The 20,295-nt window shown below is 36.4% G+C and overlaps 2 long non-coding RNA genes across 2 annotated transcripts; both read right to left on the reverse strand.

Annotated features, from left to right (window-relative positions):
• Nucleotides 1-179: 179 nt before the first annotated feature.
• Nucleotides 180-8,919, reverse strand: LOC128017341 (uncharacterized). Its single transcript, XR_008184423.1, has 3 exons — nucleotides 8,121-8,919; nucleotides 7,256-7,288; nucleotides 180-5,725 (listed from the first exon to the last, which is right to left on the reverse strand). It is a non-coding gene; the product is annotated as an uncharacterized LOC128017341 (long non-coding RNA).
• A 2,591-nt stretch (nucleotides 8,920-11,510) lies between these two features.
• LOC128017342 (uncharacterized) lies at nucleotides 11,511-14,613 on the reverse strand. The gene is made up of 2 exons (XR_008184424.1): nucleotides 14,133-14,613; nucleotides 11,511-13,162 (listed from the first exon to the last, which is right to left on the reverse strand). It is a non-coding gene; the product is annotated as an uncharacterized LOC128017342 (long non-coding RNA).
• Nucleotides 14,614-20,295: the final 5,682 nt, after the last annotated feature.

Consider the following 20,295-nt stretch of genomic DNA (forward strand, 5'->3'; position numbering starts at 1 on the left):
CCTGCTTTTACGCGAATAAATAAATAAATAAATATTTTTAAAAAAAAACGTGGAAACTTTTCTCCATTTTACTGCATAATGAAACTCCTTCCCGTCGGTTTATATCATTTATTATGGCGTAATTGACTTGCATCAATTAAATAAAGAAAAAAGAAGGAAAGAAACAAACAGACGATATCAACAGAACAAAATTCATTTATTTTATTTCATTAAAAACACTTTACAAATATCTATCATATATGCTATTCAACAGACATTTACTGTAAGCAATAACCAATCTTTATATTCGATTTCCAGTCATCTAAATCTAACAAAAACATAGCGTTCGTATCAGGGTAAGCCTGTGGAGAAAGAAGAGACTCGTTAGTCGTCGGGTGTCGGGTTAATATTGTAGGAGAGAGACTGTAACATGGGGTAAGTTTAACACCATTAGTTTGCAATTAGAAATCAGCTACAGGGGTGAGACCAGCATCATATATGTGAGCACCACTCCACTGAGTTAAAAGTACGACACTGTCTAAAAATATAGAAGATGTGTAGGCTACAAGGCAAAAAAAAACTTCGAGATGTCTCCCCGTCTCCTTTATAATTTAGTTTGATGAATGAATTTTACAATACACGTGGGCTAATATCATCTGATTCAGCAGGTTCTCTTGTTCAATTTGAAATACACAAACGCTTTTAATTAACATTTTTAAAATCTACATTTGACATCTGACCGGACAGGAAGGTTGTAACACTTTCCAATGAAGAAATATTGAGGACAACAACAGTGCACACTCAACACACGTCTGTTTTTACAGTGTGTTTGTTCCCAAATGTAGCCTATTTGCTGTTGTGCTTTAAATTGTCCTATATTTGTTAAATTAAAATCTCCATGTTTTCTATTAACCACAGCAGTTTTGGCACTCTTTGTACTTGACATTACATTTCACAGTTTAGGTTGTAGATTTTAAAACAACTTTTATTTTGTATATAGATTTTATATTTTTGTATTCTAAAAATGTTTATTTGCAATGTTATGTTGGAGCCAGCACATAAAAAACACACTTACACTGTTTTCTTAGACATGGGCAGTGCATAAAATATTGTTTCTGATAGTTACACATTTTATAACCTACCATTAAAACCCGAAAAACATTACAAAACTCCCCTGCATTTTTGCAATAATAATAATAAAAAACGTAATTATATTCACTCCATTTTTACCAATGAGGACTTCCCCAAAGTGAGGTTTTGGGAGATTTTGTCAGGTTTAGCTCACTTTTTGGGTAAATATGTCCCCACATACTCACACTCCATGTTCTCCTCTCATCTTTACAAAAGCTTTTCTAGCTGACCTCTGAGGTTTAAGCAGCAGAATAGGGTATTACTGATCATGGTTGACCAAGGGGTCAAAGCAGTCTTAACTGACCAGACACGTGCTCTTTGCTCTAAACAAGCCTCTTTAAGAAAAAGAATAGGTCTTGTTATTCTGCAAAAAGAACACCACTATTCATGCTAAAGCAACATACATATTAGTCTTAATGTATTGTTAAAATAACCTAAAAGAAAAAAAAAAGTGAAGTTACAAACATCTAGAGCTATGCCTTTGTCAAAGAGTAGGCCTACTATTCATATATTTTCTAAAACGTATTTATATATTTTACAGATTTATCTTTACCAGTCTGCAATCGAGCAGTCAGAAGACTTAATTGATGCCCTTCAGTGTCATATTTAAAGCTGATGTCAACACAAGTCTCTTGAGGACCAGTCACAGCTGACACAGGGGTCAGAGGTGATGTACTAGGTTCAAGTGGTTTGTCCAGTTATTCCCAAAGGGCCAATCGAATGATCTAAGATGAAAGAGATGACATGATTTTGCTCTGTGTCCAACTATTAATTCCTCTGACTTAATTTCACAAAATATAAATTGTAGTTCAAAGACAAATGAGGCTTAGGCCTTATTTCTGTTTGGGCTTTAAAGACAAAAGACGCATTTATTTTTTGCTTAATGTCTATATAAAAATAGCTATTTTGGTAAAAATAAAACAAATTAAATGCATCTCAGTTTAAGCTTGGATAACAAAATGTAAGCGTGGAGTAATTTAAAACATTTCATAACATCAAAGGACACCGTTGCATGTATTCTAATGTGGCTATTCAGAATTCCGATGTACATTCTTCATATTTTGTTATTAAACGGAACGCATTAGAATGCTAAAAATGCCGGAAATGACCCACCAAAGTGCGCGCGCTAACTGCAGGTGTTAAGTCACGTGGCGCTTTATGGCCGTTTGTGTTTATTAATATATTCTGCTCGGATTTTCTGCTTGTCATATCATAAGCAGATAAAAAGCAACCATTGTGCAGTGAGGCATAAAAGGTCTCACCTATTTAGAAACACGGAGAAATTTTAGGCGTGACGTAGGGGAGAAAAACATTTTTTTTCATATGGTTAACGTAAACAAAGAAATTAACATTAAGGGAGAGTTTTTAAATATAGCCGATTAGAAATCAGCTATGAAATCAGCTAAAATAATGAGCGCCTGAGACTATAGATGTTAGCTCTGTGTAAAACAAAAGATTTTAAACGAGAGAGAAGCTAAACTACAAATTCTCGTCTGGATTATAGTTTATGGACATGTGAACACGTCGTTTTTAGAAATATAATCAGAAAAAGCAGCCTAGTTATTGTTAATTTAGATAGCCTATATAACACAGTCGCAGTTGTGACACACACACACACACACACACACAAACACACAAAGCGTCTGATCCATATTTTTTATGTATAGCCTATTTGCGTTGTTGTTGTTGTTTAATCTCTTTTTTATTATTTAAATGTTTCTTGTATTTTTCATATATAACAGAAAGTTCGAAAGAGAAAGAGAGAGAATATGGGTAGTGATAAAAAAACATATTTTGATTAGGCCTACCACGTAAATTTATGCGCATTTTTTTAAAAACAGTTAATGTTTTCCATTGGATTTAACATAGAATTTAATAAATAGCTATATTTTAAACAAATAATGGAATTTTATTTCAAAGTTTGAGACATGTCACAACACTTTACAGGCGTAGAAAATGTGTTTGCAACACGCCTCGGTCTCCTCTAACATACGGTGCCCAAAATACTGAAATATCCAGGGAGAAAAAAAGCCCAGTCTTTCATTAAGAGCCAGACGAGCAGCAATTAGCGACAGAGCAGCTTAGCAAAGCCAAGAGCGCCGGGATTATTGTCCAATCATTTATATCTTCCAAACCAGTAAGCATTAGAGTTTGTATTGTAAGTTAGCATAAGAATAGGAACAGGTCCTGTGAACTTCCCCGACCTTCTGACCCTCTTTTACCGAAATGAATAGCACCACTTTCAGACACCCCAGCCTCTTCAACAGGCTTCAACCATGCCTAAATTCCCAATCATGGTAATTTAATATATCTTAAGCCCCCCGGCTGCATGAATCCAGTTTTTCTATAGTTTGCTGTATGCATCTATGTCGATTCACTGTCATTAGAGCTCCTTGCTCGGGCCACTACTGGACTAGTGTTCTCTTATAACCTATAAAAGATGAATGGCGCTCCCATCTTTTCAGTGTCATTTTGATAAAAAGACAGTACAATTAGTTTATAATCACTTCCACAACAGTAACACTGTTAGGATGCATCCGAAATCGTGCACGACTGATGTAGGCTATACCCACACTTGCTTTCATAAAAGCAAACTCTTTATTTATTTATTTTATTTTTTTATTTTTTTACTTTCTTGGAAGGTTTGCAGTTTATTGGAATGACTAAATAGCAAGCTCATGACACGCTCTAACATTGCTCAGTGACAGGCAGGTTTGAGGTGCGTGCGCGAGTCTAACAAATGCCCATTGATGAATGGCGAATATCTAATGAGGCAGATGGGCACATACTGTACTTTTCATTGTTTGCAGATAATTGCATCGATTAATAAGCCCTGGCACATTTGATTGAAATGTTACATAAATGTGTATTAATGGATTTCCCATAACAACGATACACTGATGATGCGAGAGGACATTTTTTGCCCGTCAAGCGCGCCCCACGCGAGCTGCCTATTCACGCATCTTTAGAACTAAAGGAAAAAGGCGACATCTTTTGGCTGGAATACCAACAATAGAAGACACAACCCCGCCGCATCCTTTGAACAAGGCATTGAACAACTACTTGAATCCTAAAATAGATGCTTGCGATTATGCATAACTAACAGGCACGGCTCATATGAAAATAAACCCTAAATGATCAATAAAGTATCGATAGCCTACCCCACAATGATCTACGCCTCCATCTAGGGGATGTGCGTTGGTGCAAGCTGCTGAGTGGATATTAAACTGTATGAACATCAAGGCATCAACAACATTAATTATCGCGAGTTAATTTATGCATAGGCTAATTGTGTGTGATGTCACATCGCACCTCGTTGTATCGCGAGAATTAACAGATCTTGAAGTCTCAGTCCTTTGCTTGTGCTAGCAGGATTGTCCTGGTAGCCTATATAAAGTCACACAGAAACTAAATTCAAAATGAGATAAATTGTAACATTTAAATACGCTTACTTCTAATGCAATTAAATATGTTTATTAAAAAAAAAAAAGCAGAGATGGAAAATTGCAAATGCAATATATTTAGAATATACTGTATGTGTACAATACTGTACACATAACTCGGTTATAATTCTCAACACAAGCCAGCGTGCTCATATTCCGTTAAAGCAGGGCGTTAACAATGTGTTAATGGTTTATTATCCAGTAACTTCATCATCATGGTTGAGAGAAAGGAAAAGGTTTTGAGGAAACTCACTCGAGGCCTGTATAAACACCGGTCTCTGCGGTTCATGAGGTTTGCTGTTGTAATTCCACTTTGAGTTGGCTTTTAGTGTTTGTGGCGCAGTGTTCAGCACACAGAGCAGACCCTTTACACATAATTACAGCTAATGTAACACTTGGCAAGAAGAAGGTGCCACCCCAGCAAGCAATTTTGCGTCTAATAGACGTCTAATAGCCGTCTAAACACAGCCGAGACGTCTAGGCTAAATCGAGGCTAATTTTGGGCTGTCAGTGAAAATCTAATAGACGTCTAAACATACCCCAAGAATAGACAGCTATTAAATGACTACATATATACGTCTAATAGATGTCTAACCATAGCCCAAGAATAGACAATCAGACAGCTATTGAACGACTATATTTATACGTCCAATAGACGTCTAAACATAGCCCAAGAATAGACTAGTCATCAATTAGACCGCTAAACAACTACATACGTCTAATAGACAGGCAATATGGGTCTAGGCTAAAACAAGGCTGATTTTGGGCTGTCAGTGAAAATCTAATAGACGTCTAACCATAGCCCAAGAATAGACTAGTCATCCATTACACTACATATACATGTAATAGACAACAAAAAGAGGCATAAGGATTCTTTTCACTCAAATATAACAGGTTCTCATAAATTAAAATCCATCCAAACTAATTGAATATAAAGGGATTTATTTTGAACAATTATATAGACAACAACAACTTGGACAACATTCAAACATAAAAATGAACAAATAAAACATTGGAAAAATATGTAAAACAATTAATTTTTAAGAATTAACTGTTTACTTTAGATCCATAACCCCCACCCCCTGCCCTCCCTGGTGCTTGTTTGAAATGATTAGAAATAGCATTTTTTATTTCACATTCCATAGCTGATGGAAAGCTGGTCATCACTGCGTCTGCCAAATGAGAAAAAGGAAAGAATTATTGCTCAAAAAAAAACATTGTTGACAATCCTTTTTAACTAATTAGTCAATCACTTTTGCTAGGATGATTTAATAGATAGAGTTAACAGAATATAGATTGAGACTATATAATTTATATCAATATAGACAATAATTTATATCAATATTATAATTAATATCAATAATTGAACATTTTTGCTCGCTTAGTGGTGATGCAATACGGCGTGTAACGATACGCGTATTGAACAATTCTGTACAAGGCATATATATATATATATATATAGGCTATATAGACACACACATATACATATATATCTGACATTTTCTTCTCGAATGTTCATTTTTATCAAGCTCATATATGCAAGTTCTGTAATTTCACTTAAATGGCAATGAAAATGACCTATTAATTTTCAGCGAGAGCATTAACTCGATCTCTCAAGCGACGCCATTCTCTTAGATATTTGGGATCCATAACTTCTGAATATGGAAATAAAATTAACATTATAATTGATTATGTAACACTGTTATCCCAAGACATGTCTGACTACTACCATAATGTGTTTTGAAACTGAAATACAGTATTTTTTTTAATTATCATTCTAATGAAGGTGAAAACAGATTTTATTTTCATTTCTACTTTAGTTCTTCCCTCAAGTTTAAAGGGATAGTTCACTTCGAAATTAAATTTTGGTATGTTTTAGCTTACCTTAAGAACGTCCAAGATGTAGGCGTCTTTGTTTCCGCAGTAGTTTCAATTTTTTAGGTCAAACTATTCTTGTCTGTCAGTCATATAATGCAGGTCTATGGTCACCACCTAAAAAGGCCATGCACAGAGAAGTCCAAATTAAACAATTCCCCATTGTAAGTACACATTGATGGACTAAGACACGAAACGAGCAGTCTGTGTGAGAAAATGAACAGTATTTATATCGTTTTTACCTCTTGTACACAACCACGTCCAACTGATATGAGGGCACCCGTGCTTCCAGGTGTGTGATGCGTCCGCGTTCTGGCTTAATTTGCGCAAGCGCCGCACTTACACTAAGCCAGCCCAGAATGCACACACACCGAAGCACGCGCGCCCTCAGATCACTTCGACGTTGCTGTGTTATAAGAGGTAAAACGATATAAATACTGTTCGTTTTCTGACACAAACCGCTCGTTTCGTGTCTTAGGCTATCAGTGTGTATGGTGGGGAATTGTTTAATTTGGACTTCTCTGTGCATGCTCTTTCAGGTGGTGACCATATAGACCTGCATTATATGACTGACAGACAAGAACAGTTTGACCTAAATATATAAAAATTGAAACTACTGCGGAAACAAAGACACCTACATCTTGGATGCCCATAAGGTAAGCTTAAACATATCAAAATTTAATTTCAAAGTGAACTATCATTATAAATCATTCTTTATCACTTACTCATATAACTCTAATAAACATAAAAAATACTTATAGGCGTAGTTCACTTAAAAAAAATAAAAAAATAAAATAAAAAACAACAACATGTAATCATTTACTCACTTTCACTTGGTTCCAAACCTGTATGGCTTTCTTCTGTTGAACACACACAAAAAAAATATATTTTGATGAATGTTGGTAACAAGACATTTAATGGTAGTCACTGACAAGTGTTCTGTATATTCAATTGCTGTACTTTGTTGACTGATTGCAGGATAATTTCCAATAAACAGTGTCTTTAAATCAAATAAAGTGGATTACATCACTCCAGTTCTGAGGTTTTTACACTGGCTATCTGTCTGTCAAAAAATTAATATCCAAAAACTACAGTTGGTTATTAAATTAACATTTTAAGGCCAAAGTAAATTTCTAATCTTCTGATGCACTATGAACCATCCAGAGCAGACCTCTCAGGACATCTGGGACAGTAGCCAGCTACTTTTATATCTCCAAAGTCAAAACAAAACATGGAGAAGCAGCATTCAAATTTATATCTGAAACAAATTCACTGAAAACTGAATGTATGCTGCATATTTTAATTATTTACAAACTAGTTTAAAGACTTTATGTTTGCCACTACCTTTTATTAAATGGAGAGGATTTTTTTTTTTTTCATGTTGCACTATGCTGCTGTTAAATTTTATGTAAAGTACTTTTGAATTTGCTTTAAATCAACTCTAATTTAAATACAAATAAATACTGGTATCTTTATAATAATAAAAAAATAGTAATGATAAGTTTCATAGTTTCATGCTTACCACATTCATTGAATTTAGATACATTTGCAATAACACGTGCAAGGTAACGTTAACTTTTTGGAGAAAAGTAGTACTCTGCAATGTTAATGTTAAAATGTCACGGTTTCTACACATTATAACAGCTAACTAATTTAAACAATAAACATATCAAAAATAACACGCATACTTACAAGATCGAAGTAGAAATTTGAAGGTTTTCACTCAGACTGTTGCTCACCCGTTGCACTCCGACAGCTGCCTCGTGTAAAATAAAATGGCGGAAATGTTTATCGCGAGATTTGGCTTAAGTGATCTAGTCACGCAATGGCATTAGTTCCAGTAGACATGTCTCAGTAGTGTTTCAATTGTGCCATCTAGCGGTTGGGAAATGCAATTGCATTTGATTAGATATTTTTATCGTAGATTGTGTATGAATGTTTGACAGAAAATATATATTAAGCTGTGTAAGCGAAAACATTTCAAAGACTAATATTCTAGGTCGCTGGTCTATATCTGAGCCCAGATTGCAATAATTTCGCCAGGTGGGCTAAAGCAGACCGCATATAGCCCGTCCAATTCGGAGCTAAATCGTGATCTACCATGCCGTGAAATGACGTATTGAGCCTTGATATCATACCAATGCGAACATGATTGAATATTAACCATTTCATGCACTGCCTGGCAAAAAAATACAATTAATCAGTTTTGACAAAAAGTGGGCTACAATAACCGGGTCTGAATACGAGCTAAATCGTGGCTACGCACAGCCTACACATATAACATGTAAAATAAAGTAAACCAAACAACTTGTAATCACGTTAGACTCTGCGTACATGATGGAATATCATACATCTCACAAGTTATTTTGCAAAAAAAATACATTTATCCAGATTAAATGTTATTTGGGCTAAAAGTGGGTTACACATAGCCGGACTATATCTGGTCTATATTTAACCCAGACGTTGAAATGACGGCTATTGCTTGCTGGGACATTTGGCTCGTATCCAACACTACGAGCTCGAGTACAAAAGCCGGTCGTGATGGATGCATATGCTGTTAATGGAAATGCAAACTTATATATGTGCGTTCCGATTAAAACCAACTATCTTTAACAAACATTATAATTGCATAGAGTATGCAGCCTATATTAAAATATAAATATAGAGAGTATATTATTGAAAGTGTCTTGACATTTTTATCATAACATAAACACATTTATTATTAGGCTATGTGTTAATCATTCTGACCTGTACAAATGTTGTACAGATATTAGACACCATCATCGAAATATATTCCTACAAGCATTATTATTATTATATATATATATTTTTTTTTTTTTTTTGATAGAGACATTTAAATAGAAGAATCAATATAAGGTTATATTAAATAAGAAAATAACAAGGAGGAAATTGTGCTTGAACCAAAGCGCTTACAGACCTTTACAAGCACGTTTATTATGAATCAAATTATTAACTACTACGATTTTCAAGGATGTTTTCATCTTTATTTCTTTAATGTATTTTTTATTTATTTAAAACACAAACCTGGCATTTGTTCTTTAAACATTATTTTAAAACGTATTAATACATTTTTCAGGCAGAACTTTTCATTCTGACTACAAAGCTTTTCAGATGCAACCTCATCTTTCGTTCTCCCTGAAAATCTCTGCTGTTCGTGATGCAAATATTCCCCTAATTTGGCGCACCGCCAAACGGGCCTCTGGTTAATTGCACGCTTGCATTAGTCTGTGTGCCTTTATATCACACATGAAATCAGAAATTTATCTTAAGCATAAACGTTTCATAACAGCACTTTTCATTCCAGAGCAAACTGATTTATAGGAAATTTTGAAATGAAAGATAGATGGATAATCAGATTTAATTAAAGATTGATATGTGCCCCTTCTCAGTGTTTTAAAATACCTAAATAAAAATAACTGACTTGTTTTTATTTATTTAAACTAATATGGTTATTATTGTTGTATAAGTTCTGATTTTAAATTGAATGTACCCTCCTAAATCTCCATTAATGTCACTTTATCCATTCAGTTTGAGTGCACTATAGGCATGAGTGTTTTCATTGCTAAAGCATCAATACAAGCCATATTGTCTTTGTAATCGGGTTACAAATTTTGTCTACTCATTATCGTCTAAGAAAATTCCTATGACGAGAGAAAAATATACACTTTGTTCCATATAGTGAGTTTGAGTGAGCCAAGATTTGAGACTTGTCACTCATCTCTGAGAAGTCAGAATTCACATGACGCTTAATGTAGTAGTAATAATAATAATAATAAATGCATATTAATAATAATAAAACTAATACTTTATTATTATTATGCATTAATTTTATTTTGTATCGTTGTTCATAAAATAACAAATTGCTAAATAATTACTATGCATTTATTTTTGTACTAGGCTACTACTATTATTAATAATAATTTAATTTTTAACTCTTTAAACAAGTTCTTTTTATAATTTCAACCATCTAAAAGAGCAGTTGTAGGTTCATATATTTGCATGCAAATACACTGTTATTGTATTAAAATGTATGTGTTCTATTTTCTATCCTAATAAAAACAAACTAATTTCAATTAAAATATCTGGAGGATTTAGTCCCAGAAAAGAGGAAAACTACTTGTTGGTGCAGCATCTGGAGGATCATAAGAACAAAATAATCAAACCAAGGAGAAACACGTCTTCAGATATGAGACAGCATGGTCAGAACGCAGGGAGTTTCAATACATTTTGCACATACACAAAACATCGTAATCTACAGCTTTGACAGTGCAAGCATCTACATTATGGTTTAGATTAAGCTTGTCTTAATCTAACAACACACACTCAAGAATCATAAATGAAGAGCATAAAAGAATCAGCTTATATATAAGGGTTGAGAAAAGTGTCCCTTTCTTTCCATTCAGCAAAGCTTGCACCATAACTCACTGAGACATTCTGAGCGGGAGATGGTCATGACCAAGAGAAAACCCGAGAAGTTGAGCCATTTAGGTTAGATTAATGTTGTGTGTGCAGTGAGGGAGTTTTTACTTGTCAAAAGAGGGAAGTTTAAAAAAGAGGAAGTCACACAGTGGAGTCATTGTCTAGCAGACCACCACACTCATACAGCGATTCAGCATCGCCTTTCAGGGCCCAGGAGCCTGCGCAGGACTAACACAGAATGTTAATGTGCTCTGCCTGTTGTGAGAGCAAGCACACACTGCTGTGGTTCTTTTCACATGCAAGCAGACGTTGTGATTTGTTGACTGTTTTTTCGTTCTCTTCTTCCTGTGTTGCATTGAGTAAAGTGTAGCCCATTGAAAGAGGGAAGGCAATGGAAGATTTGGGGGGGTTTGAGACCCTGGAGACCCCCTGAGATGTCAGTTAGTTCCACCCAGATATGAGGCACACTGTGTTTCCAAGCTATTTTGGGTTTGTTTTGACAAAATATGGGTTGGATAACAACTTTTCAAGTTACGTTTCAACTAGTTTCAGAACAACACAACACATTCAAGTAACAGAGTTGATTAGAACCGAAGTAAAATGAACTACATGCAAAATACAGAAGAAATGGCTGAACCAAAATCATATGAACTGTTTTTTATGTATCTTTTCATACATGTTTTATACATGTGTATAATATGTGCACATATTTAGCTTTTCAAAAACATTCTGAGAATAAAGGTTTGTTCGTGACGGGAGAGTAAACCCTATAACAATAGTTATCGTTTTAAACTTATACACACATTACAACATAGAGATGGATGGATGGATGGACCAATAAATAAATTAAGAATAAAGAAGGATACATAAAGAGAACAATGGTTGCAATTATTGTTACATGTATGTTCATAATTAATTCTAATTCTTTAAATAATGTATTTTTATTTCCTTTAACACTATTTTTGTAAGGAATACAATTTTAAAATGGCATTTTGAACTGTCACTTTCATTTAACATGTGCATTGATGATGTAATTCAATCCATACATGACTTTTTAAGCTAACCTTTAAATAATCAAGAAAAAACTACAATAAAATAATAATAATTAGTGGTATGTTTTGAAGACAGCGTGGCTATAGGCATTATGCAGATGCAAACATATCTTATAGATCACTCCCTTCAACTAGAGATCAAGGCAAATAAAAAGGGGTCACATTTATTTGTGTGGACTAAAAGACTCCATAAATGCCCATAAAAGATTCACAGCATTATTATCCTCATCATTACAAAATGTATGTTTGTGCAGAGATAATATTTAAGTCTTTCACAGGAAATCTGACATTAATAAGTCATAAATTCTTTCTGACAAAAAAAAAAAAAAAGTTTATACTTTCAGATGCTGTGTAATATAGCTGCAGCAAAGAACATGGTCTATATGTAAAAGACCAGGACTTTTGCCAGACAAAATAGCAGTGCCTGTCTCTGGCAACCATTATGCCACGGTGGCACCATCTTGTGGCAACAGGGGCAGTCAAGCTTATAATAATGGATATCCCACCATGCCAGTCAGCAATCCTTTCCAACCTATACAAAATATCCCACAATTCCTGAGTGCTAAGCAGAAAGAGTTGACCCAAAAGATCAAGAAATACATAAGATTTGCACGGTTGGATAGCAACAATGAGCTGAATACAAAAAAAAAAAAACAATTAGTAATCAGGAGAAAAAAATTAATTCTTCACTTTGAACAGAGGTCATTGTTTCAAATTATGGAGATGTCAGGAAGCCTTTGAATAAGCGAGGTAAATGGGCTTTTTCCCAAGGCCTGCCCTGGAGAAGAGAACAAGGTATCCAGTCAGGGGCCGAGACGTACCTCACGGCCTGAACGAAGTTTACCCCTCGCTTCATACGGCACAAACAAAACACTCTCCTCACTTTGCCCGCTTTGCCCATTTGAAGCTCCCAATTAACACTGAATGTCCTTGGAGAACTCAGATGCCTACAATTATCTGCTTGTGCTTTGATGGTGCAGACTCGCCATCACTTCCAGTGGATGCACATAAAAAACAATCATTGTGGGTCCACACACAGCACAATGAGGCAGGACAGTGTTTCGTGCGGATTCTTCCGCTGGGCAACCCACAAGTAATGAGTGCTAGATTGGTGGTTCAGGTCATTTCAAACACATTCCAGGGCACAATGCTGCAAGAGCACAGCTAATGCCCACCAGAGATTTGCTGCATTCAGAAAGATGCAGGTACAGGCCATATTTTGGCATCCTCAAAAACATGCTTCTATACATGCATAAAAAAAAATAATAATAAAAAAACCATGATTAGGGGAGTGTTTAGGCACTTGAAGGAAAGATCATGTGAATAAACAAACAAATCCACACAAACTGGCATACACACATTTAGCCTTTTTAAACGGAACAGAATAAACACAAATGCATCTAAATGAAGATATGTAGCCTAGACTAACTAAACTAATCCTTACTTTATCTTATATATATATATATATATATATATATATATATTTATAGAATCATTTTAATATTCCAACTGAGGAACAATATGGATAAATGTTACCTTTGACCCCAATTTTAAAACAATTATTAAAATGAATAATTATTTATAATTATACAGTTTTTATAATAAGAGTAATAGCATATAATTATGTATATAGTCATTATTTCACTTCTTGGGACAATTCTGGCTTTTATTAGCTTATGTTTATTTTGTTTTTTATTAGTGATATTTTTATCATTTTCTATATTTATATAATTTGTAGTATTACTGCAGATATTATCCACCCAAACCTCAAAATAAACTGTAGAACACACACACACACACGCACACGCGCATGCACACACAGTCAATTTAGTTAGACCATTAAGATGACTGGGGAAAATGTCCCAATTAATCTGCATTTACACACACACACACACACACACACACACACACACACACACGGGTTAAATGGCTCAAATCCGATAAGAATAGTTCTTCAAGATAACAATTGCAGGTTACTGTATTGTACACCATTGTCCACAATTATAGCAAAGTAAACTCTGTCTCTCTCGCTCGCTCTCTCTCTGATGTCCAAAAACAAGCCACAGAGTTACAGAAGTGAGTAAATCACAGTGTCTGTCATAGGACAGGCCTGTTTGCATTTGGACATCACTATTTGTAGGCTCCTGACGAGATGTGACAGCCCAACTATAACTCACCAAACCCTGCATTTTGGTGCATTTTCCAGCCTTACCCGTTTACAATGGTTCAGTGGAGATTTCTTTATTTCAGCGCAGACAATGGTCCCTTTCTTTGCGGCTGCTTCGCTCGCTCTTTCTCTCTCACACACACACGCTCATACACTCGCGAGCAGACTCACACACTCTCGCTCGCTGTCGCGCGCATTTTGATGGTAATTAATGACATCACTGCGAAGCTAGGGGAAGAAAGGCTGAGGTGCGTTTGTTTGCTGTGCGGACCGTGGGAACCCCGAGTCTCTTGAGAGAGGCGAGTCAGGCGCGGGAACAATACTCACCCAAACACCCCCTCGCGCACTCCGAGGCCCTCACGGTGCTCCTCCCTGCCTCCTCCTCTTTAATGATCTCCCTTTCTCCTGCAGCGCTCTGCTAGGGATCGGCTGCCCTCTTTCTGCCTGGGGCTGCAGCGCACCGCTTGCCTCGTGCAAAGACCTAGTTTTAATAAAACAAGCTGTTTATCTTACTGACTCTAGTACATTACCACTTAGCAACCACACAAAACACCATGGCACTAGCAGCACCCTAACAAAAATCCAGACCAAATCCAAACGTCTGCGAGATGTCTGTTAAAGATCGCTTCATCTGGAAAGCATCTGCTGTGTGCAAACACTTGATTGATCTTTGATATGTCAGTATTACATACATGCTTGCTTAAAATCACAGACATCTTAAAGACATCTTCTAGATGTCTATTTGACATCTGATAGGAAACGTGACATTGACGTATTGCATATGAGCATAGTGCGAACTACGGGGGAGCTAGGGGGAGCTCGGCTCCCCTTAATAAGACATGGGCTCCCCTGAAAACGAGAAATCTGAAATTTTGGGGGGTCTCAAAAAATACTGACAATGTGAATATTTTTAAGTGCAATTTCAGTTTTGTAATGTGATTATGATGGCAAAAATATTATTCATTCATGCATGACGGCGATTAAAACCTAATTAACTTCAATAAAGATTACAGAAGGTGTGGGGGCGCTGCGCTGCAAATTCCACATGTTAGTATGTCATAGATTCGTAGAAAAAATAAACGTTGGAGGCCATTTATCGTGCGCAAAGTCCTTCCATTTTAGTTATAGCATCATAGCTAGGGCAAAAAGAAAACAAGGTAGTTCAATTAATTTTGGTTTTATTAAGAAATTGTGTAGTGATGACGCACGACTGATTCACCTGCTGCAAGCACTGGTAAACCTCAAGCCAAGCCCACTGTGAAAACGCATGAAGCTGAAGAAAAGTAATCTCTGGGATCCTAACCCCTCTTGCTTTCTTGCTTCGAGTCCTCTCTCGCGTTAAACTGGAACAGCCAGCAGTGGAGAGAATGGAAGAGCCAATATACATGGCTGTGTGTTAAGGATGGAAGCTTGGGGTGCATCACTTTGTAACGCGTTGTGTCAGGAGGGGGAAAAAATATGGGTAGCTCACAAAGTTATTAGGCCAGACAAAACTCACCGTCCCATGTTCCACCGTCCACAGCGTAACCAAAACAAAACAAACAAGATTAAAACAAAATGATTTCCAAACAGAGATTACCCGCATACATGGGGGATTCGAGTCGCGCTTTATACATTATCATACAGAGTGCATGCCGTTTTACAGGGAGCGCGCAGCTCTTAAAGGGGCCACATTTTTTCCCACTCGTTACAACTTGTAAGGACGCAAAAAACCTTCTTCTGTCTGAAAAGGTACCTGGCACGCACTTGTCTGAGGAGTGGATTAATGATTAATGCTCAGAATCAGTCGCGAAAAATTATATATAAATACAGGGACAGCATTGCACACAAGATGGCCATTGAAGTGGCATTGACTAAGCAAAAGGCGATTCTGCCAAATAAAGTAATTGAGGTGAATTCTAAATTAATGGAGGAGACCGCAACATCATTCAAGGCTGTCTTCCTGACCTATCAATTTGTGTCGATAAAGTATAATAGTGCATATTGTAGCTGTTATGTATCTTTGTAAGTCATTATAAGTCCTTTTTTGAAGCACTCGTGTCGATAATGTATAATAGTGCATACACTTGTAGCTGTTGTAAGTCCTTGTTTGAGGCATGCGCCTGTGCACGACCTCTAACCCCCCCCCCCCCCCCAAAAAAGTGGGCTCCCCCTAAGGACACGGTATAGTTCGAACACTGCATATGAGCAAACACTCTTAATAATATGTCTTGCAGATGTAAATGCAGACGTCAAATAGACCTCTCTGTGATGCATTGTGTGCTATCAGGGTAGCAATCAAATGCATAGCATCCACAACTACTTAGAACGCCTGTAATATATAGCACAGCTTTGGCAATCACACGAAACATTAGAAATCACATAGCAATGCGCTAGTAACAATTCAGGACACCTTAGCAACTGTACAGCAACACTCTAGCAACCAATCAGAACAACTGTTTAGCAATGCCCTGGCAACCATCCAGAACACAAAGCAATGTTTTGGTTTAGCAGCCAACCACATACTGTAGCATGTCTTCGCAACAACTCAGAGCACTGGATCGACTGTATAGCAACACCCTGACAGTCACTCAGAACAATTTAGCAATTGCCAAATATTTGCAATTGCTGATTTCTCAATTACTTGACACCTTTATGCAAATTAGTTCAAAGTGCTTTTGTCACAAGTACAGTAGCTTTCCAGCTTCAAGCTCAGATCTTAAATAAATGCATGCCAACAAATGTGCATAGACATTTTAGTTTCTTAGAATTAAACTAGATGACATTTTTGACTTGATTTTTCTCTCATATTCCTCTGTATTTTTCTATGCTCGGTCATGATGTCCTGCTACAGCTGTCGAGGCACACCATGCATGGTCCCATTTAATGGGCAACAGTAGGAGGACCTGAGCTGGCTGTCAATCAGCAGCCAGCCTGGGGCCAGAGGTTAGTAATCAACTCTCGTTCCACTTTAAGGTTCGCAGAGATGAGTGGACACTCACCATAGGTCATGCTCTTTAATAGTAGTCTGTGCTCTGCAACATGGCACCTGTGTAATCACCAACCACACTCTAATGGGACGTCCTAGTGTTATGTCTATAACCATAATTACACCTTTCAAATGTTTTGCCACTGAGCTGAGAATAAATGTACTGGAGAACTGCTATCTCGGATGGTTGGAGGAACAGGACCATTTTATGACATGATTTTAAAAAGGATCTTTAAATAGCAGGTTCTTCGATGTTTGATTTTTCTGAGTGCATAGGACTGTGTGGGATACAGCTGTAAAATGCAGTGAGATGTGATTTAGCAAAGACATAATAGATTGTCACTTCTACAGCATACAAAATAGCTGTTTCACAATCATTTTTAGTCATATAAGCCTTTAGCATCTGTATTTGATTGTTCTTTTAAGCACACTGTTAAAAACGTTACCTGGATAGCAGTATGAGAGCACGAGGATCAGGTAAGTCAAAATAAAGAAAGCAGATGCAGCTAGACAAGACATTGGCAATGTTACTTGGCATTAAGATCAGGCTGTGCAAATGAAATGAAAAATCACCTGGGAGAAACCATTGTGATGTTGGACAACACGAAACAACTAACAGTGTAGACAAGACAGCTATAAATACTAGTGAACTAGTGAAGCAGGAAGTTAATAAATACTGTGGTGTCACCAGTTTCCCAGCATGCCTTGCAGCTGGATGAGCTCTGACCAGGTTTGGGTCCAAAAGCTCATAAAGACTTTGAACATGGTTTGAAATGGGATTGGAGGTGTGTTTTCAGTTAGTATACTAACTGATCCTTTATAACGAATCAGAGTACTATCATTGGAATGTCAATAAATGTAAATTTTTTTTTAAACTTGGTGAGTGAGCCTGAACTCTGCTTTATGTATGCAGAAGGTTCCCATTAATAATTGCAACATTTGTTTTGTCATCCAAGTAAAAACTACATAAACCAATGAAAATACAAAACAATAAATTATTTAGCTTGTTTGTCAGAAACAAATCCATCATTTTGGCATTTTATCTTTAAACTGTTGCGATCTACATAATCGATAACAACGCTTTCTCTAGTGAAAAAGTCCATTCCCGGGTTGTTCTCTCAGTTTTAGTTAGTTTAGTTTTATCAACTATTCGGACTCTCATTCTGATGGCACCCATTGACTTCAGAGGATCAGTTGGTGAGCAAAACCTGTTCTGATGAAGAAACAAATTAATCTACATCTTGGGTGACCTGAGGGTCAGTACATTTTCATCAGATTTTCCTTTTTAGATGAACTACTCTAGTAGCTTCAGTCCTTCATTAGATAATTCAGCCGTAGTGTAGACATACGGATAAAAACACTTACACTTTGAGAAACGCAAACCATTAAAATCTACTTCACTTTAAAAATTTCCTTTAGGTTTGCTGGTTATGAAGGGGATGAAAGGTCCTTGACTTCATGACACTGTTCATATAACCATTTTGTGTATATGAGAGCATCAACAGGGTTGATAATGCTTCCTTGGTTTTGCAATGTAAAGCAATCATTACACCTAATGACTCCCACAAGTAATCATTATGGACACCTCATCATGCTTAACCACTAGCAGTAGTAAATAACTGTTCATTGCAAATGCAAAACCATCAGCATGTTGAAAGGTAAAAGCAAGGCTAAAATGCTTCATTATTTCATATAGATATGTTCCACTGCTCGGGGTCAAGGTGTTAAGCTTCTTACAGTAGGCTATGTGACATTTTACAAAGCCTTAGGATACCAATGATTTCTAAATGGCAATATACTGCGAAAAACTCATATTTTTTGAAGCTCATAATGTGCAGTAGTAAATTGATGTGCTCCTGGGCTCGTCTTAGTGTTTCTGTCACATACTTATGATCTATAATGTCTGAAGGAGGGATTAAATGTTCTGTCATAGAGAATATGTTTCAAATATAATCATGCATATGAATTATTGCAATTGCAGCACTGTCAAGAATCTTTAGATACATAACCTGAAATGCTTGAGGGATTAGAATGTAACAACGGTTTCATTTCGATGGTTTAATTTCAGTCACTGTATGAGAATTCCCATGGATTGAACACAATAGACGGCGCATCTGAATTGCAGTCTAGTCTACAAAGTGGCAGATTAGTTGCCTCAGACTGACTTTTTGACCCCAGTGTCTGGGAATTGCGTCCTCAAATGGTAGCGGGAGGCAAAAGCAAACTTTCAAAAACCAGAAATCTGGTCAGACGCTGTCTGCGATGTCTAAGTCAATGGAGTAACATGACTCCACCCCTCCAGCTCCACCCATCCTCGTCTGGTTTGAACTTGAACATGGCTCAGTCTGGTTCAGACAAGGGTCTGTCTGGGACGGTGTCTATTAAGAGGCTCTCGAGGGTGTTTCTCCCCTCATGCATCCTATGTGGTGCTGTCATGCTGAAGCAAGACTCTGGGAACCCCAAAACGGTTCCCAGGGGCCTCACATGTTCTTTGCTTCTCCGGGCTGCATGCAGAGATATGAATATGCATGCTTTGATAAATGGAGTCTGGCTGCGTTGTGATTGTGCATTAGCTGTTCTGCTTTATGTCATGGAAAATACGTATGTAGAGGGCCAGTTGACCATTCTCAGGACCCCGATTGAGATGCAAGAGACTGTCTGGGGCCCTCGTTGTGGAAGATATTGTCTATTTGTTTGTTTTTTTGGGGGGTTTTTTTTTTGGGGGGGGGGGGGGTCATGTTTTTGTGTTTAAAAAAATAAAATAAAAATAAGACTATTGAAAATAAAGGTTCTTTATTGAGAAATAATCAAATGAGTAGAATCAAGGCAAGACAACCCAGCTAGTGTAAAAACAAATGAACTAATAGTGCATTACAATAATAACTGCAACTATTTTTTGTATTACATTTATTTTGTATAGTTTTTTTTAAATGTTTGAATATGCAAATCATGCATTATACAATTAAATAGTAACTAATTTACAGACCATTCCAGAACAGAAATCTGAACATTGTGTGAAAAGTGTTTATATTATTTATTTTAGACTCAAAGAATTCTCTTTTTATCACTACATAAATCTGAAAATATTATCCAAAATACATTTATAGTATGTTTTTAGGAATAAAATGTTTTTGGATAAATTATATATGAACAAAACCTTATGTAAAAACCCTCAAAATACAGAGAGGAGTAAAATTGTCAAGTTTTGTTGTAATTACTACCGAAGTGGTATTTACAGTG

Source organism: Carassius gibelio, chromosome A7 (assembly GCF_023724105.1).
Source record: "Carassius gibelio isolate Cgi1373 ecotype wild population from Czech Republic chromosome A7, carGib1.2-hapl.c, whole genome shotgun sequence".
NCBI lineage: Eukaryota > Metazoa > Chordata > Actinopteri > Cypriniformes > Cyprinidae > Carassius > Carassius gibelio.